The 26886-nt window shown below is 38.4% G+C and overlaps 1 long non-coding RNA gene across 1 annotated transcript; it reads right to left on the reverse strand.

Annotated features, from left to right (window-relative positions):
* LOC125918187 (uncharacterized) lies at positions 1 to 25054 on the reverse strand. Its single transcript, XR_007456394.1, has 3 exons — positions 24134 to 25054; positions 11111 to 11245; positions 1 to 1510 (listed from the first exon to the last, which is right to left on the reverse strand). It is a non-coding gene; the product is annotated as an uncharacterized LOC125918187 (long non-coding RNA).
* Between the last annotated feature and the right edge of the window lie 1832 nt (positions 25055 to 26886).

The following is a 26886-nucleotide window of genomic DNA, read 5'->3' on the forward strand; positions in this document are numbered from 1 at the left end:
TTTGTTTTTAATTTATTTTGAGAAAGAGAGAGAGAGCAAGCGGGGGAGGGGCAGAGAGGGGGAGACAGAATCTCAAGTAGGCTCTCTCTCTATATATATATGATTATATAAGGATAGTATAAACAAAGAAAATTCTTATAGACAACAAATATAAAGAATTCTAGCAAACAATAAAAATAAAGAATCTTTGTAGACAGTAATAATTAAAAGGACAAACTATCCAATAAAAGAGTGGGCAAAGCATGGAAACAGATCATTCAAACATTTCAAGTGATGCTCAACCATACCAGTGATGAGAGAAATGCAAATTAAAACAACAATAAGATAAAAATGTCTCTTTTATCAGTTTTGCAAACTGTTAACCCTGCCCTATGAAAACTACTCTAATAAAATTCAATATCTAACGACTTGAAGTTTCAGAATGGAAATAAATGAGTGTCCACCTTACAAAGGACTCGGTACACTGTAAATATCAAACTTGCTCAGGGTACTTAATATGTACTTTTATTTCTGCTTCAGATTCCAAGGGCCAGGGATCAGAGAGACTGAAACACTGGCATTGATTAGGAGCCCTACAATGTCATGAAATAAATAATTAAGTGAGATACAAAGGTTTCTCCAAAAAAGTACAAAAACTTCTAATACAGATAAAAAGATAGTGTTTATCAACATAATCAATATTTTTTCAGTGCTCATTCTACACACACATACACACACACTCACACACACGTTAATCTCTCATCTCTTAATGTGCATTATCTTATTTAATCCCTGCAGCAACTTTATGAGCTTTAGTTACTCCTTTAGCCCCATTTTTACTATTAAGACACCTGAGGCTAGCGCAGGTTAAGTAACCTGCCCCACAGACAGGTAAGTGGAGGAGATAGGATTTGAGCCCAGATCTCGACACCTCCACAGTGTACAATCTCAGCCACTTGGGTAGTTTCCCACATAGAAAACTAGTGGTTGGTTATGCATGATGCTAATTTAGGATGCTGTTTTTGAGGTCAGAGGATTTCAAAGAAAGGAGTGGGGATTATTGGTGATGGATATAGGTTCTCGTAAGTTTCTAGTGATTGTTTCTTAGAGTATGCATTTATAAAACGGTCATGATTGTTTTTGTTTTTGTTTTTGTTTTTGCTGATGAAAATTTGAATGTCATCAAACACAATATGTCTTGTTCTGGCAAGAATTCTTTGTTAATGTGCACAATAACAAGGAAGACTCTATTGTGGTCTTTTTCTATGCTGACATAATTCAAATAAAAAGACACTGAAATCATTGTCCTGGGTTCTTTCTGCAACTTTATAAAATATGGTTATCATTCTATATTTGGCCCACGAACTTCTTAGTATTATAAATGTAACAAGATAGTCATCAGAATTATGACAATAAGAATAATGACAAAAACAGGGGCACCTGGCTGGTTCAGTTGATGGGGCAGGTGACTCTTGATCTTGGAGTTGTAGGTCTGAGCCCCAGATTAGGTATAGAGATTACTTAAAAAAATCTTTAAAAAAGAATGATAAAAACAATAATTATATTAATAATAGTAATGCACTAAGGGAAACAATGATAACTGAGTGTGAGACTGTCTATTGAAGAGATATATTTCAGAATGGAATATGAACTTCAGGTTTTTTCTCGTATCATTTTTGGGAGATAAGGCCCATCTGGGCAGGATGCAGTAACTAGAAAATATGAATCACTTCTTTTTGAGAGAGAGAGAGAGAGAGAGAGAGCACAAATGAGTGATGGGCAGAGAGAGAGAGAGAGAGAATCCCAGGAGGGACAGAGAGAGAGAGAGAGAGAGAGAGAGAGAGAGAGAAGCAAGGCTCACCCAAGGCAGGGCTTGTGCTCTCCCAATGTGAGGCTTGAGCTTACCTGATGTGGGACTCAAACTCACAAACCGTGAGATCATGACCTGCCAAAGTCAAATGCTAAACAGCTGAGCCACCTGGGTGCCCCTGAATCCCTTTTAATTAGACATAAGACACATGTGGCCATTCTTAATGGTTTCTGACAGGAATGTGATTTAGCACTTATGTTCTTTAAATGTTCCATTTTTGCAATAGCAGTGGTAATGGATGACTGTACTCTACCGTTGACTAGTGTCTTTCACAGACACTCATTTCTTGGGCTGTCTTGCTTGTCCTACCCTCTTTCCCCCTTTGTCCTGATTTCTTCATTATTTTATCTTATCTACTTTATAAACCAGCATAAAGAACTTGGGGAATAAGACTGAGATAAATATATGTACAAAGAGTCAAACAAACTTTCTCATCCTATAAGGCAGCCTGAATTTTTTCCCCATAGACAAAGAGTTCCAGGTCAAATGGCTTAGCTAATGGCTTATAAGTGGCCTCAAAGTGGGAGTCAGGGATTAAGGCCTCAGGTGCTGACATGATGACAGCAGGCCACATCTTCATATCCCAGAGAATTGAGCCTCATTGTCCCTGTGGTCGTCACTGCCTCCTTCCTTCTCTTCCGACTGTCATTGTCGTCATTTCAATCAAGCCCAGTAGAATGTGGTCACTGAAGAAAAGTGGGGGGAGTGTGAAGCTCAGGGCAGAGCAGAGGACGAATTTAGTTTGTGCTCTGCACAGACAACCCTTTTCAACGTAAAATCTCTTTTGTCCTATCTTTTTTATTGGGGTTTCTGAAAGTAATAATGATACTTCAGTTACCTGTCAGGTGATAGCACAGGATATATTTACTTCTAGATTTTAAACACACACATGCACAGAGACATAAGGGAATATGCCATCACATCTAGCTGGATTTAAAGATGTTCCCAATAATCAGTTCACAACAGGTGATTAAGCAGTTGTTAAATATACTTTAAGTGAATCTGCAAGGGTAAATGAAGCGTTTTAACCAACAATAACATCATAGCAGCTAAGTATGTAAATAAATGAAAACAAAGGAAAATGAAATTAGATAATTACTAAGACAGATTTCTTCCGCAATTTCCGTTACTCATTGGGTCCTGCAGGGCGGAGGGAGGACCACAGTTTAAGGCCATCGTTGGTGTCCCCGGGGCTGCAGCAGTGGTGGCAATATGACACGGAAAGCCAGCTCAGCCAGGATGTGTTTCCGGTTCACTGTCCTCACCACTGTGCTGGGACAGAAGTGAACAGTACAAATCACCATAAAAAAGGGATGTTTTTATATTCTGGGCTGGTGACCGGCCACACACAGGGGGAGAGCGGCTGGAGCTAAGAAGCTCCCTTCAACATCACTGCTGCTTCGACTCTTCTTTTTTTATCTTTGTATCCCTCGCCCCGGGCCCCCCCCCCCCCACCCCAGAGTCCTAAGAGCTGGAGATCAAATTCAGTGTTGAGCTAATCGAGAGAGGGAAGGCAAGAGGTTAAACCAAACAGTTAACTGTGTCTCTTCAAAACTGACATTTAATACAGGGTGTAAATCACTAGGGGAGCCTGTTATTCCTTCAGGAATGCAATTACATAGGGTCAAATAAAACATGAAAGAAACCAACAAGTTTTAAAATGTAGTATGTTCTCAAAAGTAGGCAAGAAGGAATGTGAAGCAGTTCAAATATGCTAACACTCCCTGCTGTCCTATAGGAGAGGATTACAAGGAGAGGTTTCTGCTCTTTAATGATTATGTGGTTAAGCACGGGTATGGGAGCACATTGCCCAATCTGGCTGTTCCCCACTGGACCCTGAGCTCCCCAGAGCTCCCTGCATTCATTCAAAGCAGGTGGAGGCTCTGCTGTTCAGCCCATCACCATTACAGTCCCATTACCAGCCCTGCCCTCCACTTAACACTTTTCTAAAGTGTTTATATGGCTGGACAGAATACACTGTTGGTATTTTTTTCTGTTTCACTCATTCATATGAAAACAAAACAAAACAAAACCAAAACAAAAAACAAAAAAACCACCAGGAGAATCCTTATTTCTGTGATTCAAGATAGACAAAAAATAATGTTGGACTTCTGCTAAAGGCTTTCTAACATTTGTGGCTACTTGCAAATTGTGTTAGTGCTAATTTACTCCATGGGGAGGTGGAACATGAACTTACGTTTCTATTCTGGGAAGTGTCTTTTAACAGTTTAGTGCATTTCAAACAATCTGATGCCTGAAAAATTGGGGTAGGCTCACCCTCAGTTTAACATCCTCATGAACTAGGGGTGAGCAACTCGCCCAAGTCTACCCATTGCTCTCTTGGCTCTAGCACTGAAAGTCCCATAGCCCAAGAAGCTTCTGGTTCCCCAGCAAATCAGGCTGACTGGCCATCCTATTCCACACACATAGCACATGTTCTCTCTTTGCCTCTGTGCTTCTAGCCCTGTGTGCATCTCAGGTGTGAGTACTGGGCATGTGTGCAAACAGGCACACACGTGAGAGGCAAGTGGAGTCTGCATTAAACAGAATTTGTAATTAGTAATTTCTTTAAAGTCTTGCTTTTAAGCATATGCAACAGCATGGTGGAAACTGGGTATAGATTGTGTGAGGAGAGGGGATAGCTGGGAAGGGACACTGCGATCACTACTAAACTAATTATAAAAGAATTCAAACAAAACAGACAGGTCAGCTGGGTTCAGATTCCTGTATAATCACTAACTTTTATAAGCTAGTTCTTACTTCTCCAAGAAAAATACAGTTTCAAATGAGTTGTGACTCAAACTTGGTTTTCCTTATCTTGCTTACAAAGTGCATCATACTACAAAGCTGACTTCTCAGAGTCTAAATCCAAAGGCTGCAGATTCTATCTGGTTGGTTGAATCTTGGGAGCTTCCTCTCCCCCAGCTCTGCCTCCCCAACCATCCCTCACCCCCAACCAAGCAATGGTGGCCACAGGCTGGTCCTTTTGAATCCTGCCCAGGGACAGGCAGCTATCAAGGTCAAGCTCACTGACTAGCAGGCACCATGGGCTATGTGTCTGAGGTACACAATTTCCTGAGCTCCTTGCCACATTGGCAGTTCTACATGCTCCCAGGTCTTTCCAGAAAGTCCTTGGCAACTCCACAGACTGCATGGCTGCCTCGGCACATAAGATATACCATTTTGACTGTAAGTTGAGTTAGGAAGTCTTGGGGTTCAGCTGGGCTCCTGAGAGCAGCCAAACTGAGAACACCTAAGACGAGAGTAAAATTTAGTTCATCTTACACATGTAGGTCCTTTGGCCCTTTCATTGATTCTTCTTCTGACAGCGCAATTGGAAATCTATGTGTCCCAAGAGAATTCATATTTATTCTCTCTCTCTCTCTCTCTCTCTCTCTCTCTCTCTCTCTCTCTCGCTATTTTCTTGTTCTGTCAAAAGATGCCAAACTGATACATTCACCAGAAATAACACAAAATAAAGCAAGAAGTGATTATAATTAAAGTTTTCTCTTGTGACTTATCACGTAAACCTCTTACCTCAGAGGCTCTCCTTTCCTGTGCTTAGAAAACTTGTCTGTCCAGATCAGACACACTATAAGCATCAGTCTCAAAACTTAGTCAAATGCAAAGAAACTGGTAGTAGACAGGACAAATAATGGCTCACAGACTAATGGACCAGACCTGGAAGAGTAGAATGTGCCTCCCTGCAATTTTCAAATGAGCATGAGGTATGCACTGGGGGACAGGACCTGGGCTTGGAGGCAAACAGATCCAGGTTTGAATTCCAGCCCAGGCACTTATTAGCTATGCGATCTTGGACAAGATACTTCACCACTGTAAATTTTAGTTCCTCATCTGTGCCACGGGGATCATTCTAGTTTTAGTGTGAAGACAGGAAATAACATATGCAAAGCACTCAATACATAGGTGATGCTTAATAAGCAGCTTTCACTACCATGGCGATGGATTTCACAGGAAAAAGTGACCCCCTCCACCAGCCCACAGTGCCCTCCAGGTTTTGACCCCTGGGCTTCGTCCCTAATGGACATCTCTAGGAACTCTGAGCTCTTAATCTCAGCCCTCCACCCACGCTCCCTACCTGGCCTGAGGCAAATCACTTATCTGCCTCAATTACTTCATCTGTAAAGAGAAGGATAATAATATTTACCTCCCTCAGAGGAGTGTTGAGAGAATTAATGAATGTTTGCAATGTACTCTGAGATCTACAGATGAAAGGCAGTGTAGAATCACAAAGTATTATTATAAATATTAGTGTTATTTTGACACATCTGCATGCATGCATGTGTGAGCAAATTTGCACCTAGGGCACTGGATGAGAGTATGTGACTTTTAAGTATCCTCCTGTGAGTACCGCTGGCAGCCCATGGATGTTTATGTCTGTGTAATTTATACATAATAAATCGATTGGTCCCAGAATAAGGATTTGCTCAGAAGGGGAACCACTGCTTTGGGCAGCTGGTATATAATCAACCATAGTTTATGGTTAAGTATTTTCTAGAAGCCTTTTTGGCCAGTGCCACTGACTCTGGCCAGTGACTATGGGATCAGCTCCCTAAAAAGCAGCGAAATGTAATTCTCAGACTTCTGTATCCACCAGTTCGGAAAAACCACCTTAAGCCTACAAGTGTTTGTTCCTGAGCTGTGTCCGCTTGCAAAACATGCAGTTATAAAATCAGATTGCAAAGAAACACCTCCTCCAACCCACCTCGCAGCCACATCCTCTCCCTTCTGCATCAGCAGTGCCAAGCTCCAGCTCTTGCTGCTCCTCTTCTCTTCCCATTAAGGTCCCTGCTTCCTCCCGCTGGTCCCTGCTCCCCACTGGCTGCATTCCCTCCCATTAAGTGGCCTGCGGTAACCTTACAGCATCATCCACCATAACATCACATCACGTAGCTCCCCAGAGACCACGTCTGTGACCTGTGCTTTTAGAAAGAAAAGTACAGCAAAAGTAAGGACAAGTGGAAGTTGCACGAGGAAGTGAGGAAGTTAAAATCCCCTCGTGCCCCGGGACTGAGCCCCCGGCTGCCACTGCTGCCTGTGTGAGGTTGTGGTCTCCTCCTCTGATTCCAGATACAGAGTGAGCCCATACATATGGGCATGAGCAAGATGTACGTCTGGTCTCCACCATAAACCTTTGTAGCCTGGCAAGAAACAGCAAGGCTTATTCCAGACCCAAATTCTCATTCCTGCTACAGCCATCATAAACGCCTGCCGACACCAAAGAAGAACAAGGCTGTAATCCTCATAAAAGAACATTTTTGAGCCCTGGAAACCAAAGAGGGATATGAATGCCAGTTTTTAAACTGACATTCCCTCTGTTCTTGGGCTAGATTGGACGTTGAGGAAGCAGGTGACGGCCTTCGAGTCACGCATTAGAGGCTGCACCCCGGCCTCCCTGTTATGAACACCTCCCCCCACTGCCTGGGCAGGTGGCCTGAAGTTCCCACAACTTGTGGTTATGATACTGTATCCAGAAGACTGTGTGTAGAATGGAAATATGTGACACGAAAATCAACAGGTTAAATCATTCCAGCAGTGTGCTGGACCCAGCTCACAGTGGTTTGAGAGAGCCAACTCTGTGCATCTATTCCTAATTCTATGCTCACATCATTCCGAGAGCCTGAAATCAGCCAGTGGTGCCTTGAAATCATGCTAATCAGGGCTTTTCTCCCCGCTTTGAGAAAGGTGATGGCGAAAGCTTTACTGCACACCACCAATTAGCACCCACTTTTATCCGTTATCATTTGGTCATAGACAGGTTTATGCCATTGCCAAGGAATGAAGTCCAGTTTGGTTCTGAGTATGGAAAGCACAGGGAGTTGACCAGGGAAGCAGGTGAACTTGCTGTTGCAATTGTCTGGGAGCAGCCAGAGGGTAGTGAGTGCCTTGGGGAGGAGTGAGCAGAATGCCTCCTTGAACGTTTTGCCAAGGTTGGCCTGCCTTGTAGATTTTAGCAGCAAGTAGAGGATGCAGCAAGCATTGCATTCCCTAGGATGCTAGCAGACGAAATCTGGGTTTTAGACCCTTTGTGCCCCTAACAAACTACATAATCTCGGAGCCTCACTTCCTTTAACTATAAAAATCAACTAACTGTACTCCTTTGATGGGATTGGTGAAGGATACAGTGAGATGATATTTGTAAAGTACTTGCCCTTGACAGTAGTTCTACTATTGATAAATTGATGGACATTTCACTGTGCTCTTCTTATTCTGTTTCTCACAGGGTTTGTCATGTTCAGGCAATCTGGACCTGAAACCTTCAACCCCTCTGGCCTCTGAAACTCCATGCTCTCTTGGTTTTCCTTCTTCTTCTCTGATCCTGCCTTTACTCTGATCTTTCTTCTCTAATCCTCCTCAAAACTTAATCCAGGGCCTCCTTCTCTTATTTCTCTGCACAGCCTCATTAGGCAATCTCATCTAGTCCCATGGATTTAAATGTTATCTTCATGCTGATGACTTCCAGACTCCTAGAATTATCCTCTGTCTAGACCAGTGATTCTTCAAGTGGGAACCCTGGACCAGTGGCATCAGCGTCACCTGGGAACTTGTTAGAAATGCAAATTCACAGGCCCCACCCAAACCTTCTTAACCAGAAACTCTGGGGGTGGGTCCAACAATCTGGTTCATCAAGCCCTGCAGGTGTCTCTGATGCTCCCTGAAGTTTGAGAACCATTGGCTCAGGCTAACAGATTTAATAGCCTTATTTACATCTCTACAGAAACATCAAACTTAATACACCCAACACAGACTCCTATTCCCTCGCTAATTCCTCCTCAACTCTGTGCCCCCCTACCATGTCCTCAGAATTGCTCCCCTGAGACAATGGCATTATCATCCACTCATTTGCTAACCTGGAAGTCAAGAAGATCCTTCCTTTCTCCCAGCTTCTTCATCCCACATCTAATCCATTAGCAAATACTATTAATTCTATCTCTGAGTTATACCATAAATGTGCTACTTTTTCCACAGTTCCATCACCACACCACCACCGTAACTGGGACCACCATCAACTCTTGCTTGTTGAAGTAAGACCAACGCAACCTTTTCTACCTGCTTCCACTCTGGCCCCCTTTAACCCATTCTCTCTGTTGCAGCAAGAAAGCCAGATCTTCTTAAAATGGAACTTGTCTCATGTTACTCTCCATCCTAAGATCCGTTTAATGGTTTCCCTTTACACCTAGAAAAAAAATCCAAACTCTGTACTATGGTTTCTAAGGCCCTGCACAACTTGACTCCTATCCATCTCTCTATTACCTCATTGGTGGCCCTCTCTCCCTCCCCTGCTGTGTCCCTCACGGGTTTTCTCTCACTGTCCCTGAATGGGCCAATTCCTTTCTGCCTGGGGGACTGTGTTCTTCTGTCTGGAATTTTTTCTTCTTTACCCTGTGGGCAGATGGCTCCTTCCCATCCTCACAGTTTCAGGTTAAATGTTACCTCCCTTTTGTGTCCTTCCTTACTGCCTATTAAAATCCCCTCCACGCCCCATCATTCTCTCTCATCACCTTTTTATTTCTTTCCCAGCACATCTGCAGTTTGTTAGTTTTCCATTCAGATATTTACTCTCTTGATGTTGGCTGCGTTTTGTTTTTCTCTGTGCCCCTCACCCCACCACCCTGAATGGGTCACAAGGGAAGGGGGCTTGTCAATGTTCATCACCCTCAGTGTCTGGCATAGTGACTGAGGCAGGGTGGGTAGCGGTTAATGTTGCTGTTATTAACATGTGGAAAAGACGGACATCTGCTTTAGCGGGTCTATGGACTCAAATGTTAATCTCATGCAGGAACATCCTCACAGACACACCCAGAGTAATATCTGACCAAATGTTGGGCACCCTGTGGCCTAGTCGAATTGATACATAAAATTAACCATCACACCACACTAGCGATAAAACTCAGAAAGATAAAGACACTTGCACAATAGTGAAACCAGGATTCAAATCCATGTATTTCTCACTCCAAAACTCCATTCCATAGATGTTGCTGCTCAGTTACTATCGTTTTTACCCATGATTCCCAAGCTCACTGTATGCTACAAAGAAGATGCTCTTTCTTCATTTCTTTCTTTGTCCAGAAGTAAATGTTATGATCAGAGTTAAACCAAATATATTTTGTGGTACAAGAGCTACTGCTCCAAGAAAACCAGACAAAGCAACAGTGGGGGGAAGGAGAACCAATGACATTTCTGAACTTGGGTCCCTAAACACAGATTGAAGATAAACTATGGTTTCAAGTTAAAGCTCTCAAATGATTCATCACTGTAGCTATGGTTGACATTATCAAAGGTGCTCGATAATTGTTTGCAACAACAGACAAACAAATAAATGGAAATAGGATGTTACTTTGAAATTTTCTACTGAGGCAACAACATGGAACAGAAAGGAAATCTTAGCAGAAAGTGCACACCAAGATGTAAACACTTAAAGAGACTTAACAACTAATATCTCAACACTGGATATGTTCACCGGTAATGGGGATTTAAAAGGGCAGAGACAAGGCCTCCATGAGGGTCTGACTCACTGGGATTCAGGATCCATCACTTGAAAGTGCCTAAAGTGAGGCTTTGGAGGGGAACCTGGGTGATCGTTGGTTAAGCATCTGTCCCTTGATCTCAACTCAGGTCATGATCTTACAATTTGTGGGTTTGAGCCCTGCAGCAGGCTCTATGCTGATGATATGGACCTGTTTGGGATTCTGTCTCATTCTCTCTCTCTGCTCCTCCCCCGCTCATGTGTGCTCTCTCTCTCTCAAACTAAATAAACTTAAAAAAATAAAATAAAATAAATAAAGAGGGTCTTTGGAGAAGAAGATTTCCTGGGGCCACTCCTGACTGCAGCTCCCACTGCTTAGCTCTCCTGCCACCAGGGGAGAGATAGAGGACTACCTGCCCCTGATCCCAGTTCTGGTGAGAGGGCTCCAAAGGGAGCATCTGGAGAGCCTATGTGTGTTTTTCGAGGTCGTGAGATAGAAAAAGCAAGAGGCTGGCTAACAGTCAGTGCAGCGAAATACTAACGGCAAGCCAGTGCTGTGAGAGCCCCACAAATGTGTGAAACCCACAGAAGAATGTTGTCCTGGTGTCATTAAAAATGGGGCCCCGCCCTGCCTAAATAAGCTCCTGCCAGAGGTCAGAAGAAAGTGGAAAGTTGCAGAAGCCAAGCGACCAGTGAAGCGACCACAGAAGAACTTATCAGGTCCAGAGACAGCCAAGTCAGCTGATGACAGCAGCAGCCAAGTAAGAACTCACCAAGTCCCCTATCGTCCTGCTCCCGGCTGGGGCCCCTGCATAGGAAGTGGGGAGAGAAGAAGTGCTAGGCAGGTAACGAAGAAAGGAACAGCATCTCTCTTCACTCTGAAGGGTCAACCTGAAGCCGGATTCAACCTGGAGAAGAGAGGTGATTTAACATTACACAAATGCAGAGTTTGATACTTCATAGGACTAGACTAATGACTGAATTGCAGCCATGATTATGACACAAGTAACTGCAGGGTATTTTTTGCCTGGAGTGATCAGTGAGGTAATAGGACCAGCCCAGCTCTGCTAAATAAGTGTTTACCATCCAGGAGTCGAGCTTGATTAACATACTATTTACAGAACGACGAATATCTGAATAAATAAGCCCAAACCCAACAATTCCCAAAGCTAACCTGCCCATGTGGGGACACAATTCTGAACGCTCATGCCCTTTCAGACCCCTCTTGTTTGTAGCATCTGCTGAGATAAATCCACGAGAAAATCCTAGAGACACGAGGTGGTTATTTTGTTGAGGATTTAGCCAAAAGCTATGATAGCTGAAAAGCTTTTGAATTACAGGAACCAGATAGCTATAAACACAACCCTCTTCTCCAATATTCTAACTCCCTTACCAAAAGATGACACAAAGTCAGCAATTTGGTCTGTAAATTTCTAGTCCTTTTTCCATGCATTGGCAAAAATATAGGGACATGTAACCATATATATTTTGGTGGGGTTTTTTTTTGCTTTTATAACAGATTCACAATATATGTGTTATTCAATACTATTTGTTTTGACTGAACAACATGTTTCACTTTTTAATGGGTGCACATAATACTCATAATACCTCATAATTTGTCCAACCACATTTCTACTGATGGGCATTAAGGTGTGTTTAAATTGTTATCAAAGTGATACAGAGGAATTTTTTCTAACATCTCTGTTGCAGGCACAAATATTTTTTTTCAACACAGAATCCTAGAAATGAATTTGTTGGGTCAAAGATCCATTTAAATGTAGACAGATATTGCCAGAAAGATATTAATTTACATTTCTCCATGACTGATGACATTTACTTCCCACCATATACTTGCTGATGCTGGATATTATCAAGTGACAAGTTTTTTCCAATCCACTGAGTAAAAAAATGACATCACAGTGCTGTTTTTATTTGCATTTCCTTCATAAGGACCAAGGCTCAACATCTTTTTATGTTTGTGGACCATTTGTACTTTTCTGCTGTTAATGACCTATTCATATTCTTTCCCCATTTTTAATTGGGTTGTTCGTATTTTTTTTTTTTGTATTTGTGAGGTAGTATGTTTTTATTTTGTGGACATTGTTAATTATGTTTGACAAATATTTTTTACCTCAATCTATTACTTGTGTTTTAACTTTTTAAATGGTGTCTTTGAGGAAAACTATATTTTTATGGGGGGAAAAAAGGTAGTATTTTTTCCTTCATGGATTCTAGATTTTGTGTTTTGCTTAGGGAGACCTTAACCCAGTTGAAATATATCTCCATCTTTCCTTCTAATACTCTTGCAATTTTATTTTTGCAACTTGAAGTTTTTAATCCATTTGGAATTATTGTAGTATGAAGTAGGTATCTATATTTATTTTTCCAAACTGTGCCAACACCATTTATTGACAGTTCATTCTTTCTTCTTTGATTAAAACCATTTTTATTATAAACTAAATTCTAATTCATTTCTTCATCTGTTTGGAGATTTTCTATTCTGTTCAAAAATTCTCTTTATATAGGAGCTAACAATACTTTAATTACTATAGCTTTATAGAATAATTCGATATTGCATAAGTCAAGTTCCACCTCATTTTTCCTCATGCATTTTTTAAAATCTGATATGTTTGAAAATTACTTTTCAAATTTCATAAAAATTTGAATTTATTAATTTGTGACCGATATGACAGTTTTACAGTGTTAAACTTTCTCTCATCCAGAAACATGATTTCCATCTTCATTTTCTAAGGTCTTCTTTCATGTCTGTGAATAAAGTTTTAAAGTATTATTTATGTAGGTTTTACATATTTCTTGATAGATTTATTCCTGGTGTTTTTTAGTTTTTGTTCCTTTTGCTATTATATTTCCTAATTGCTGATGTATAGATACTACAAATGTCTCATATATCCAGCCATTTTATTAAAAATTCCTTTAGCTAATTCTCTTTGCTCCTCTCTGGAAACTCTTGTTAGTATGACTGACATTTTGACCTCGGAGCCAAAGGTGTGAAATATATTCATGTGTCCTTTAAATATCTGTAAGATTTTACATCCAACCAGAGAGAAAGAGCATGTAAAGAATATAGAATTCAATCCGGCAGTAAAGAGTTTAGGTGAACAGAGTTATCAGCAACCTCAATAGGAGGTTGTGGACTTAAATCAGATGGAAGAATTGAGTATTTTGTAACTTGAACCCAAGAGAAATGAATCGTATTTGAAGGGTTTATGCTTAGAGTCCGTGTTGTCATAGCAACAATTAAAGGAGCTAAAGGTGTCTATTGTTAATGAGGGGAGAATCATGCTAAATCTACAGATCCCAGGTTCCTTTCTCTTAACCTATGCTTACGTGAGATGATAAAACCCAGTTCGCTAGCAGTGGTAAAACTGACCCCTTGGGGTAGTGTGTTTCCAATCTCATGGAAGTTTAGAATTTAATATATTCTAAAGATAATCAAACTCAAATTACTGACACTTTTGTGTTATATTTAGGATAATTTGGGTAAATTTGGATTTTGAACTGGCATTAGGTTTCTGACAGATTAGCCTTGTGATTTCAATTTGAAATGTGTGCCTGAATAATGGACTTTAAATTTAGAGATTTATTTTGAAATATGAAAGAGAATTTGACAAAATCTACCAACAGTATTGAATGCTATCTAACATTAGCTATTATGCAAGCTACACTTGCAGGTTTAATTTATTAGATTCATAAAAGTTGTATACATATTTAGGAAGGTTTTGCTTATTAAGATAGGCATGTTTCAAGTTTCGGAGAAAATTAAATTTATCAAAGTTATAAGTGCATTTTATTTCCTTTAAGAGAGTATAAGGTGTAAATAGAACTATGTTTTAAAGAATTTAATCTATAAAACTTAAGTTACTCAATCGTTATTTTTTTAAAAAGTGAAGGTGCTTACAAAAAGAAAAACATGATTTATAAATTGAACTCAAAAGTTAGAACTAAATTTTAAAGTTACTTACCCTAATAAATTGAATACTCATTTTTAAACACACTAGTTGGTTTTTCTGTGCAAAAAAGTTAGTAATGCATGGACATCACAAAATTCATGCTATTTTCTTAAACTTTTAAGTTAGATGATTGTTTCACTGGAAATAATGTTAGTTTTGTTGCTTCTTTCCCTGTATTTATACTTTTTATTCTGTTTTCTTGTTTAAATATCAGCAAACATTAATGCAGATGGTAACTACGTTTTGTTCTGTCATGGTAATATTTCACCATTAAGTATGAAGCTTTGTTGTCAGTTATACTCATACTTTATCAAAGATATTTCTTCCTATCCTTAGCTTAAAGATTTTTTTTTATCATAGATGGGTATTGAATGTTGTCTAACATTTTTTTCAGCTTCTTTTGAAAAGATCATGAGGTTTCTTTTTACTTACATTTAATCTGATAACAGGGAATTACATTAATACATTTCCTAACAGCAAAACTTTCTGGCTTTACTATGATAAATCCCAATTGTCATGATATATTATTGGATTTTATTTGGTAGAATTTTTAGAAAGATTTTTATACTTGTATTTGTAAGTGAAATTGGTCTATAATTTTATCATATATTATTTTTGTTTCTTTTACCACGTCTAATAAACTTTAGTTTTTAGAGCAGTTTTATTTTGACTGGAAGGTATAGAGGTTGAGTGGAAGGTATAGAGAGTTCCCATATACCTCCTGTCCTAACACATGCATAACCTTCCCCACTATCAACATACCATACCACATTGGTACATTTGTTTAATTCATGAACTTCCATTGACATGTTATCACCACTCAAAATCCATAGTTTACATTAGGGTTCACTCTTGACATTGTATATTCTATGGGTTTGAACAAATGTATAATGACATGTATCTATCATTATGGGATGATACAGAATATGTTCACTGCCCTCAAAATCCTCTGTGCTCCATCTATTCATCCTTTTCCACTTCCTCCACCAGCCCCTAGCAACCAATGGATCTTTTCGTTGTCTCTTTAATTTCGTCTTTTCCAGAATATCATACACTTGGAATCATACAGTATATAGCCTTTTTCAGATTGGCTTCTTTCTTTTTTAGTGTTGAGTAATATTCTAGTGTCTGGGAATGCAGACACAGTTTGTCCATTCACCCACTGAAGGACATCCTGGCTGCTTCCAAGTTTTGGCAATTATGAAAAAAGCTGCTATAAACATCCATGTACAGGTTTTTATGTGGACATAAGTTTTCAATTCACTTGGGTAAATACCAAGGAGCACAACTGCTGGCTCATATGCTAAGAGTATGTTTAGTTTTATAAGAAATTGACAAACTGTCTTCCAAAGTAGCTATACGATTTTGCAACCCCATCAGCAATAAATGAGAGTTCCCATTGCTCCACATTCTCATCAGCATTTGGTGTTGACTGTGCTTTGGATTTTGGACATTCTAACTATGTATGTGGTATCTCATTATTGTCTCAATTTGCAATTCCCTAATGACACATGATGTGAAACATTTTTTCATATGCCGATTTGCCATCTGTATGTCTTCTTTGGTGTGCTCTGTTTAGGTCTTTGACTCATTTTTTAAATCGAATTGCTTATTTTCTCATTGCTGAGTTTTATGAGTTCTTTATATATTTTGGATAATGATCCTTTTTCAGATGTGTCTTTAGCAAATATTTTCTCCTAGCCTGTGTGGCTTGTCTTCTCATTCTGTTGACACTGTATTTCTCAGGGCATAGGTTTTTAATTTCAGCAAAGTCAACTTTTTAATTATTTCTTCACAGATGATTTCCTTGGTCTTTTATCTAAAAGGTCTTTGCCATGCCGGAAGTTATCTAGATTTTCTCCAAGATTATCTTCTAGGAGTTTTACAGTTTTGTGTTTTACATTTGGGTCCATAATCCATTTTGAGTTGACTCTCATGAAGGGTATGAGGTCTGTGTCTACATTCCTTTTTTATTGCTTGTGGACATCCAGCACTATCTGTGGAAAAGACTCTCTGCTCCACTGTATTGCCTTCACTCCTTTGTCAAAGATCAGCTGACTACATTTATGTGGACCTATTCTGGTCTCTTTCTTCAGTTCCATTGGTCTATTTTTCAGTTCTTTCACCAATACCACACTGTCTTGATTACTATAGATTTATATTAAGTTTTGAAGTCAGGTAATATTAGTCCTCTTGGTTCTTCTTTAATATTTGGTTGGCTATTCTGAGTTTTTTGCCTCTCTCTCCACATAAACTTTCAGATCAGTTTGTTGATATCCACAAAATAACGTGCTGAGATTTCAGTTGGGATTGCATTAATCTACATAGATCAAATAAGGAAAAACTGACATCTAACAATATTGAGTCTTCTTATTCATGAATATGAAATTTCTCCCCATTTATTTAGTTTTTTGATCTCTTTATTCAGAGTTATGTAGTTTTCTTCAAAAAAGTTTTGTGCAAGTACATCTTGTAAGATGTGGTAAGATTTATATCTGAGTATTTTGTTTTGGGGGGGGATAATATGATAATACATTTTTAATTCCAAATTCCACTTATTCATTGTTAGTAGATAGGAAAGTGATTGACTTTTATATATTAACCTGTACCCTACAAGTCTTCTATAATCCCTTATTAGTTCTAGGAGTTTTTAGGTAGGTTCTTTTGAATTTTCTATATAGAAGATCATGTCATATGCAAACAAAAACAGTTTACAGTTTCCTTCCCTATCTGTATACCTTTTATTTCCTTTCCCTATGTTATTGCATCAGCTAGGAATTCCAGTACAATGTTGAAAAGCAGTGAAAGGAGGGCACATCCTTGCCTTCTTCCTGATCTTAATGGGAAAGCTTTGAATTTTGTACCATTAAGTATGATGTTAGCTGTAGTTTTTTGTTGTCGTTTTGTTCTGTTTGTTTTTTTGGTAGACATTCCTCATTAAGTTGAACAAGTTCCCATCTATTCCTACTTTGCTGAGAGTTTTTATCATGGGTGGGTGTTGGATTTTGTGAAATGCTTCTGCATCTCTTGATATGATCATATGATTTTTCTTTTAGTCTGTTGATGTGATAGATTACATTAATTGATTTTTGATTGTTGAACCAACCTTGCATACCTGAAATCCCACTTCATTGTGATGTATATTTAATTTTACACATTCTTGGACTTGATATGCTAATATTTTGTTGAGGATTTTTGTATTTGTGTTCAGAAAAGACACTGCTCCGCAATTTTCTTGTAATGTCTTCATCTGGTTTTGGTATCAGGGCAATGCCAGCCTCATAGAATGAGTTAGGAAATATTCCCTCTTGCTACTATTTTTTGGAAGAAATTGCAGAGAATTGTTATAATTTCATCCGTAAATGGTAGAATTCACCAGTGAACTCATCTAGGCTGGGCTGGGTACTTTCTCTTTCATAACCTTTCAGAAGGTTATTAATTATCGATTCAATTTCTTTAATATATACAGAATTATCCAGATTATATATTTCTTCTTGAGTGAGTTTAGCAGATTGTGTCTTTCAAGGAATGAGTCCATTTCATCTAGGTTATTAAGTTTATGGGCATAGAGTTGTTCATCATATTCCTTTATTATCTTTTTAATGTCCATGGTATCTATAATGATGTCCTGTCTTTCATTTCTGATATTAGTAACTTATGTTTTCTCCCTTTTCTTCTTAGTTAACTGGCTAGAGGTTTATTTATTTTATTGGTCTTTCCAAAGAACCAGCTTTTGATTTTGTTGATTTTCTCTGACTTCTTTTTAATTTCATTGATTTCTGCTCAAATTTTTATGCTTTTTTTCCCTTTTGCCTACTTCAGATTTAATTTGCTCTTCTTTTTTTCTAGTTGCCTAAGGTGGAAACTTAAATTTTTAATTGTAGATCTTTCTGGTTTCTAATATATGCATCCAATGCTGTAAATTTCCCTGTAAGCACTGTTTTCACTATCTTCCACAAATTTTGATAAGTTGTATTTTCATTTTAATTCTGTTAAAAATATTATTTTTAATTTTTTTTAATGTTTATTTTTTGAGACACAGAGAGAGAGAGAGAGAGAGAGAGAGAGAGAGCAGGGGAGGGGCAGAGAGAGAGAGAGGGAGACACAGAATCCGAAGCAGGCTCCAGTCTCCGAGCTGTCAGCACAGAGCCCGATGCGGGGCTCAAACTCACAAGCTGTGAGATCATGACCTGAGCCACAGTCAGACGCTTAACTGACTGAGCCACCCAGGCACCCCTGTTAAAAATATTTTTATATTTTCCTTGGGATTTACTCTTCGACTCATGTGTTACTTGGAAGTGTGCTGTTTAATCTCCAAATATTTTACATTTTTCAGCTATATTTCTATTATTGATTTCTAGTTTAATTTCATAGAGTCTAAGAGTAGACATCATATGATTTCTATTCTTCATACTTGTTAAGTTGTTATTTTTGGCCCCAAACTGTGGTCTCTATGGTGAGTGTTCCATATGAGCTCGAAAAGAATGTTTAATCTGATGTCATTGGATGAAGTAGTCTATAGGTGTCAATTATATCCAGTTGATTGATGGTGCTGTTGAGTTCAACTCTGTCCTTACTGATTTTCTGCTCTCTAGATCTGTCCACTTCTGATAGAAAAGTGTTAAAGTTTCCAACTATAAGAGTGGATTCATCTACTTCTCCTTGCATTTCTATCAATTTTTGCCTCATGTATTTTGATGCTGTACTTTTAGGCACATACACGTTAAAGGTGGTTGTGTATTATTGGAGTATTGACCTCTTTATTATTATATAATGCTTCTCTTTATCCCTGATAATTTTCCTGGCTCTGAAGTCTGCCCTGTCCAAAATTAATATAGTTACTCCTATTTTCTGATTATATCTTTCTCCATTACTTTATTTTTAATAGACACATGTCTTTATATTTAAAGTGGGTGTAGGGGTGCCTGGGTGGTTCAGTTGGTTCAGTGTCTGACCCTTGATTTCGGCTCAGGTCATGATCTCATGGTTTGTGAGATAGAGCCCCACGTCGGGCTCTGTGCTGGTAGCGGGGAGCCTGCTTGGGATTCTCTCTCTCCTCTCTCTCTGCCTCTTCCTCCTTCCCCAAATAAATAAATAAACATTAAAAAAAAAGTGGGTTTATTATAGACAACATATACTGGGGTCGTGTTTTTTTTTTTTTAATCTACTTTGACAATCTGTCTTTTTTTACAAGAGGTTATTTTTAGGTAATCTCTACACCCAACATAGAGCTTGAACTCTGAGATCAAGAGTCTCACACTCCACTGACTGAGCCAGCCAGGAGCCCCAGTCTCTGTCTTAATTGATGTATTTAGACCATTGACATTTAAAGTGATTATTGATATAGTCGGGTTAATATATACCATATTTGTTGCTATTTTCAATGTGTTGCCCTTGTTTTTTTATTCTTATCTTTGTCTTCCACACTTTTTCTACCTTTTGTGATTTTCACTAAAAACCATTTTATTCTTTTATTAGCCCATTTCAGATACTCCACCTCCTTCAGTCAATTTTATAATTACCTAGAAAATGATACATCCCATCAAAATTTCAAGTTCATTTATATATTTTTTGTGTAGATAGAATTTCCAAATAATTCTTTACTTTCTGCCATTTTGTTGCCTTTCTCACTCCAAATATATTTGGTGTTCTCTCTCTGTTAAACTTATAAATGGAATAGCAAAAGTTTTTGTCTATTTCATAAGTCTTTTCATTTTGTGTCCTCCTGATTTTATTACTGAAATCTTTTTGCGGTTTTTACAGTTTAAAAGTATTTATACTTTCATCTCTATTATGCTGTTCTTAAATTTAATTCATTCACTCACTCACTCATTCATTTATATCTTTCTCACTTTTGTAAGTTGACTGCTTTAAGCAAGACTATTTCATTTAAGACTATCTATTCCAATGATGATACATTCCTGCCCCCACCAATAATAGGAGTCCAATATCATTATTCTGCCACCAGGTGGCTGGCTAGTGATACTGATATGGTGACATAGCAGGGCTCAGGGTTGACATCTGCTATTGGTGCACTGGGTACTCTTCAGTGGTAGGGGCCAGATCCCATACATAACTTCCATCCCTACCACCATACTTTCCATGAACTCATTGAGTAATCACTGGAGCGACCAAGGAAAGTGGCTGCTGATTGACATCCATGGAGCAGGTCATCTGGTCCATCCTTTGGCCATCTGATTATTGAGAAAGTCCTCAGTCCTTGGTCAGCATTCATAACTATTCACAAATATTGTCATACTCTGGGTCAAAGTCAGGGCAATGGGAGTGGCTCACCAGGTGCAGGTGATAAAAGGGTGCATTGTTTGCAGAGAATTTAAAAATAATAATAAAGCCAACTATAAATTAGTCTTCTTTTTATTAGCAGCATGTGCTGGCAATCCTAAACAATGTCAGTGATACAATACTCCTCCCTCAAAAAATCTTTTGTTGATTTATGTTCTAAAAATTGCTTGCACCTGGGGTAGACCACTCCAAACACCTGCCCTTGGTATGTCAAAAGTTTCCATCCACTTACCCTGCCCCTAGACCTTCATATTGTCAATCCTCCAATATTATTTTTTTCTAGTCTCTGCCTACACAATCATTAGCCCCTGACTATCAGTTTAGACTCAGAACACAGGACATCTCTGTTTCCAGGAAATGTGAACAAAAAGATGTACCACTTACAATTCTGCCCACAGGGAGAATTTCTCTTCATCCTTGTCAGTTGTCATCATTGTCAATTCATCATTATCTTCATACACAATTGAGATTAATAAGTACAGAAGTCTGCATATAGTGCAGAATCATCATCCATAAATCAGGTTTCATGTTTTGTTTCCTTATTTAAATGGCCTTAGGGTGCTCTTCCTACCCATAAGGCTACATCAGTGGGTTGAAGGAGATATGGTTATGCATCAAGGGTTGGAACACTCAGAATGGGCACCATATGCTCACACAGCTTACTGTTACCTTTACACCTGCTAGAGCTCAGTCTCACAGGTCCCACTTACCCTACTGAAGAAGTGCTGCTAGGCACACTTAATCTTATGGCTTGATAGATAACACCCAATTCATGATAGGCAGTTGATAGCAAACTAGATAGAGCCCACATCTAGGACAGCAACTGACTGGACTTCCTAATTAATTTTTCAAGAATCCAATAACATTCTCCAAAAAGATTTGTTGTCTTCACAGGTCATGGGATAGAAGAAGTCACCACTCCTGCATCTTTCAAGTTTGTAATGAAGTCAAATAATCTTTGCAATATCTCCAAGAGTGAGTATTACTTTTGATTTACTGTTCATTCATGTTCTTGAAGTTATTTGCAAAAAAACTGTTCATAATAGTCCTTTACTATCCTTTTATCTCTCTCTCTCTCTCTTTTTGGGGGGGCGGGGAGAGAGAAGAGAACATGAGCAGGGGAGGGACAGAGGGAGAGGAAAATAGAGAATCTGAAGCAGGCTCCACACCCAGCACAGAGCCGACTCTGGGCTCCCTCTCACGACCATGAGATCATGACCTGTGCCAAAATCAAGAGTTGGAAGCTTAGGCAACTGAGCCACTCAGGTGCCCCTACTATTCTTTTAATACTTCTAGGATCTGTAATGATGAACTCTCTTTCACTCATACAACAGGGGCTTGTGTTTTCTTTCTTTTTCCCCATTGCCCTAACCATATTTTATCAATCTTACTAATCTTTTCAAAGAACAAATTTTTTACTTTGTTACTTCTTCTATTGTCTGTCCATTTTCTATATCACTGATTTCATTTTTCTACTTAATTTTGGTTAAGATTCCTCTTCTTTTTTCTGTTATCTTAGGGTGGAAGTGTGGATTCTTGACTTTAAACCTTTTCTAATATAAACACTTAAAAGTATAAATTTCCCTCTGTGCGCTGCTTTAACTGTTTCCTTTTAATTTGAAATATCTTCATTACCATTCAGTTTAAAACATCTTCTAATTTCCACTGTGATTTATTTGTTTTGATTCATAAATTATTTAGAAGTATATTGTCTAATCCAAGAACTTGAGAATTTTTAGACAGTTTTTTGCTATTGATTTATAATTTAATTCTGTTGTTTTTAGAAAATATATCCTGAATAATTTTCTAAGCTCTATAACTTATGACACTTGTTTTAGGTCCCAAGAGTACAAGCCTAATCTTACTATTTGTAGTACAATAGGGTGTGGTACAAAGTAGGCACTCCATAAATATTTGATGAATAAACAAATGAATGAAGAGTAGCCACATTCAAACAGAATAAAGTGATGCACAAATTACAGAGGTCAAAAGAGAGTAGTGAAATCTCTACTCTAGTAGTGAAATGATGGGGCAGCAGCATTTAACTTTTCTACAGATGAGAGTGCAAAGTCCTTTCTCTGTTACAGTTGGATCTTGAGAAAGCACAGAAAGAATGTGAGAAATCCTGTAGCCAAAAGATGAGAACCAAGGATAAAGTCTTAAGAAACAAACAGCAAATGCTGGGGATAGAAAGAAAATAAGCCAAAGGGATCAGAATCTAAAGTGAGACTTCACCTCTCCAGGTAGTCAAGATTTGACTAGTTTATTAATTGTTATTTGTGGACTACCAATGATTTTAGAAAGCCTCATTGGGATTATGTGTATTTTAACAACTGACATATGGCCTAAGATACCTCTAAGTAAACCTATGTATTGGTTCTTTTGTTTCTAAACCAATGACTGTTGCTTTCAATGTCTTGAATGAAGTATCCCATAAAATACAATCACCAGCTAGGTGTCCTAGTAGATACTCCAGATATTTCAGTCCACCAGAGCCCCATCCATACAGAATGATTATGTACAGCTGGGACACTCCCTGATTTAATGATTTAGATTGGTCAGTCTTACAAATAGTAGAGAAACAATCTCTCATATGGGAGCACCAGCTGGTCTTGTTATAGCATAGAATTTCTTTACCCAGAAGGTGTTTAAACAAGAAAGAAATAAAGTATTTCATGATTAACTCCTTCCCCCAGGAAAACTGCTTTCTGAAAGCACATATTTTGGAGTTTCTTACCTATACCATTTCATCCAATTGAAAATTAGAAGAAAATTGGACAAATTTTCATAGAATGCTTTTTTTTTAGTGTAACTTTTTCTGTGTGGATACAACAGAACTATATCATTGGTTTCCATTCTTATCTTTAGTAGTTTAATTTTTCTACTTAATTTTGGTTAAGATTCCTTTTAATCCCATAGTGATGGTTGTTCAGATTGTTGCCAGTGTTTTGCTATTGTAATAAATACTACAGCGACTACTTTTCTTATTATGCTCTTATGATATTTACCCTTTAAAATAAATGTTAAAAAGTGGAATTTCATTTCTGTAGCCTGACTAGTTAGCAAAATTCCAAGCAGAGTAAATATTATGATGAGTTCTTTGACACCATTCAAAGAAAAAATTTTCTGGTTTTGTAAATTTTCTAACTTCTTATTTAAATTTCTTTAAAAATAGGGGCACCTGGGTGGCTCAGTCGGTTAAGCGTCCGACTTCAGCTCAGGTCATGATCTCTCAGTCAGTGAGTTCGGGTCCTGCATCGGGCTCTGTGCTGACAGCTCAGAGCCTGGAGCCTGCTTCAGATTCTGTGTCTCCCTCTCTCTCTGCTCCTCCCTCACTCATGCTCTGTCTCTGTCTCTCAAAGATGAATAAATGTTAAAAAAATTTTTTTTTTAAATAAATAAATTTCTTTAAAAATAAAAAAGCAACTTCTTAGAAGAAAAAAAAAAAGAACTCTAGGCCGAGGTTTGCAGCAGTTAGAAGCTTCTGGGGCGACTCTATTGACCACTGTGTCTAAAACTCACCTCTGCAGTTTGGAAGACAATAACTTAGGACACAAAAGGCTTGCAAGTCCCCACAAGGCTTTCTTTTTCACCTGGAAGAACAGAAAATACAGAATTCGGTAAGAGACATCTGTTTCCTCTATTTGGCTTTCCTTGGATTAAGATACTGCATTTTCTAATTGTTTTTCTCCCATTCAAGAGCTGCCTTTCCTTGAGAGGCAGAGCAGGGAGAGGTCTTTTTTCAGTCTTTGCTTCTGAGGCTTGGTGACCCAGTGTCCTTGCTGCATCTGGAGGTCACCTTTGCTGCAAGCTGTTCGTGTATTTGACATGCTTAATCTCATCAATCAGACCTGAAGAGGCCTTCAGGCCTTCAACGATCCTGAAGAGGTGTTCAGACTGTTCTGGAATTAGGCATATATCAATACGGGGGACTATTAGACCACAGACCAGTATACTGATTTAGTATACATACACAACCTTTTAAGGTTAACTGCATGTTACGCAAAGTATTTTGTGAGAATATATGTTGACTGTATTCCCCTAACATCAGACTGTAAAATGTTAAATAAGGGGAAAAAAGTGCTATTTTGGAATAATTATTGTTGCTTTTTGGAGTGTCGTTGGGAAGTGAAGTAGAAAAATAAGAAAATATGTTAGCTTACCAAGCACTCAAATAAATAGTATTTTCATGTTCTTTATGTATTTAAGTTAATATTAATATATAAAAATTATATTTTGATACATTTTCTTACTTGTCATCAAGCTTCAGAATTTTCATGAAAATTCAGATTTATAAGAAAAAGTTAATTTCAGACGACATCATGGAAGGATTCATAATAGCTCTTTGCCCATGACTGCATACAGTCAATTAATCTCCCTGGGTCTTGGGTTCCTCATCAATAAATGTTGAACTAAACAGTTTCTAAATAACCCTCTCACCCTAAATTCCATGATTCTATGTATTTGGAATGAAATGATTCATTGCTCTATAAGTCACATATCTCTCTGAGGAATGCAAGGAGTTAACAAAAAAATCTCAAGATATAAATACGGACTTTTTGTGAACTGCCAATAATCTATTATTTACTTGAAAATACCATACAAATAGTTTATTGATGTAGTCCTTTCTACAAGAGTTTCATTTTAAGAGGAAACCACACACACACACACACACACACACACACACACACACAAAGAGGAAATCACTATTCTAGCTCTATGTATGTAGTATGGCAGGGTTGGGAGAGAACTTTCAAAAATCTTCCTCAACATTGAAAAGAGTAAGGACAAGCTTGGAAGACTGGAAAAATCTGGACTTTGAATCACAGATGAAAAAAACTTCAGTTTAATCAAGTATGAGGTCATGTTTCATATGGTCTATTTATTTTCTTCTGCTGCTTTGTAATGCAGTTGTAGATGCTGAATTTTAATGAAACTCTTCATTGATTGATTGGTGATAATGCTAATCAATTTTGAACATTACATCTAATTGTTTTATGACCCAGTTTGACTATTTCAGACCCAGAATAAAGGCAGCAGAATGGTGAAAGAACACCAGATAAAGCCAGGGAGACCTGGATTACAGGCTATACTCTATGACCTTGGACAAATGGATTAACCTTCTGGGTCTCAGTTTCCTCTTTTATAAAATGAGAATATTGAATTGCTTAGGTCTCTTCCTCCTTTAAGACTCTATGGTTCTATGAAAGAGCTGGCCAACAGTTCTTCTCATTGCCTATCAAGATTCTAATTCATCCCTGATTCTAATTCTAATAGAATTGATTTACAATCAGAATTTCTTGCTTTCACAATAATAATGACAATAATGACAACAAACCATCACTCTTTTACCCCTTCTGGCTCGTAAGTGTCTCATTCTCAAATATAGGATCCAACTCTAGAAATGGGAAGAAAGGCTCACAGATAGAAAGGATAGAGAATTTGAAAAAGCTCAAGCACAGATTTTCACCCCAAGGGATAAGGAAATGGAATAGGCATATTAATGTAGATTCTTTACTGCAGGTGGCATTAGCCTAACTCAAACAAATGCAGGCAAATTAAGGGAATTTATTAACTCTCGTAAATAGAAGGTTTGGAAGATTCATCTGGCATCAGGTACACCTGGATTAAGGCTCATAAATGGCAATATCAAGACTCTGTCTCACCCCCTTCTTTGACAGGGTGTTCTACAACAGGTTCTTTCCAGATCACCAACAAGATGGCAGCTGAAAGCTGAAGACTCTAAATCTATATAAGCTTAATAACCAAGAAAGAGAAACATGTTTTGTTTTGTTTCCCAAATAACCCCAGGAGAAAGTGCCAGAAATGAATAATCTGTTGATCTGACTTGATCACATACTCATCTCTGTACCAATCAGTGTGGCCTATGGGATGGGTTCCCTGATTTATGGGTACAGCGTAGGTGATGTTTCCACTTCTGTAGCTGAAGAAGGGAGTGTACCCAGGCCTATGAAACACACATGGAATGGGCTGCTCATAGGAAAGATGGGTTTTGTATTCTAAACAAGTGGGGAAATCATGCTAGAAAGATCACAGATGGAAGGTCACTAAAATAGATTTCATTGGACATTGCAAACCAAGGGTAGAAGGTAGTTACCTTGGATGATGAGTTCTGATAAAAATGATTCTGAGCTATGTGAAGTCTCACTACGACGAGTGTGAAGACTGATCAGCAATGTCTGCGGTGGACACTGTGCCACTGAGCCAACAGAGGTATGCAAACCTCACACTTGCTATACCTTCCTAGTGTGAAA

Source organism: Panthera uncia, unplaced genomic scaffold (genome assembly GCF_023721935.1).
Source record: "Panthera uncia isolate 11264 unplaced genomic scaffold, Puncia_PCG_1.0 HiC_scaffold_522, whole genome shotgun sequence".
Taxonomy (NCBI): domain Eukaryota; kingdom Metazoa; phylum Chordata; class Mammalia; order Carnivora; family Felidae; genus Panthera; species Panthera uncia.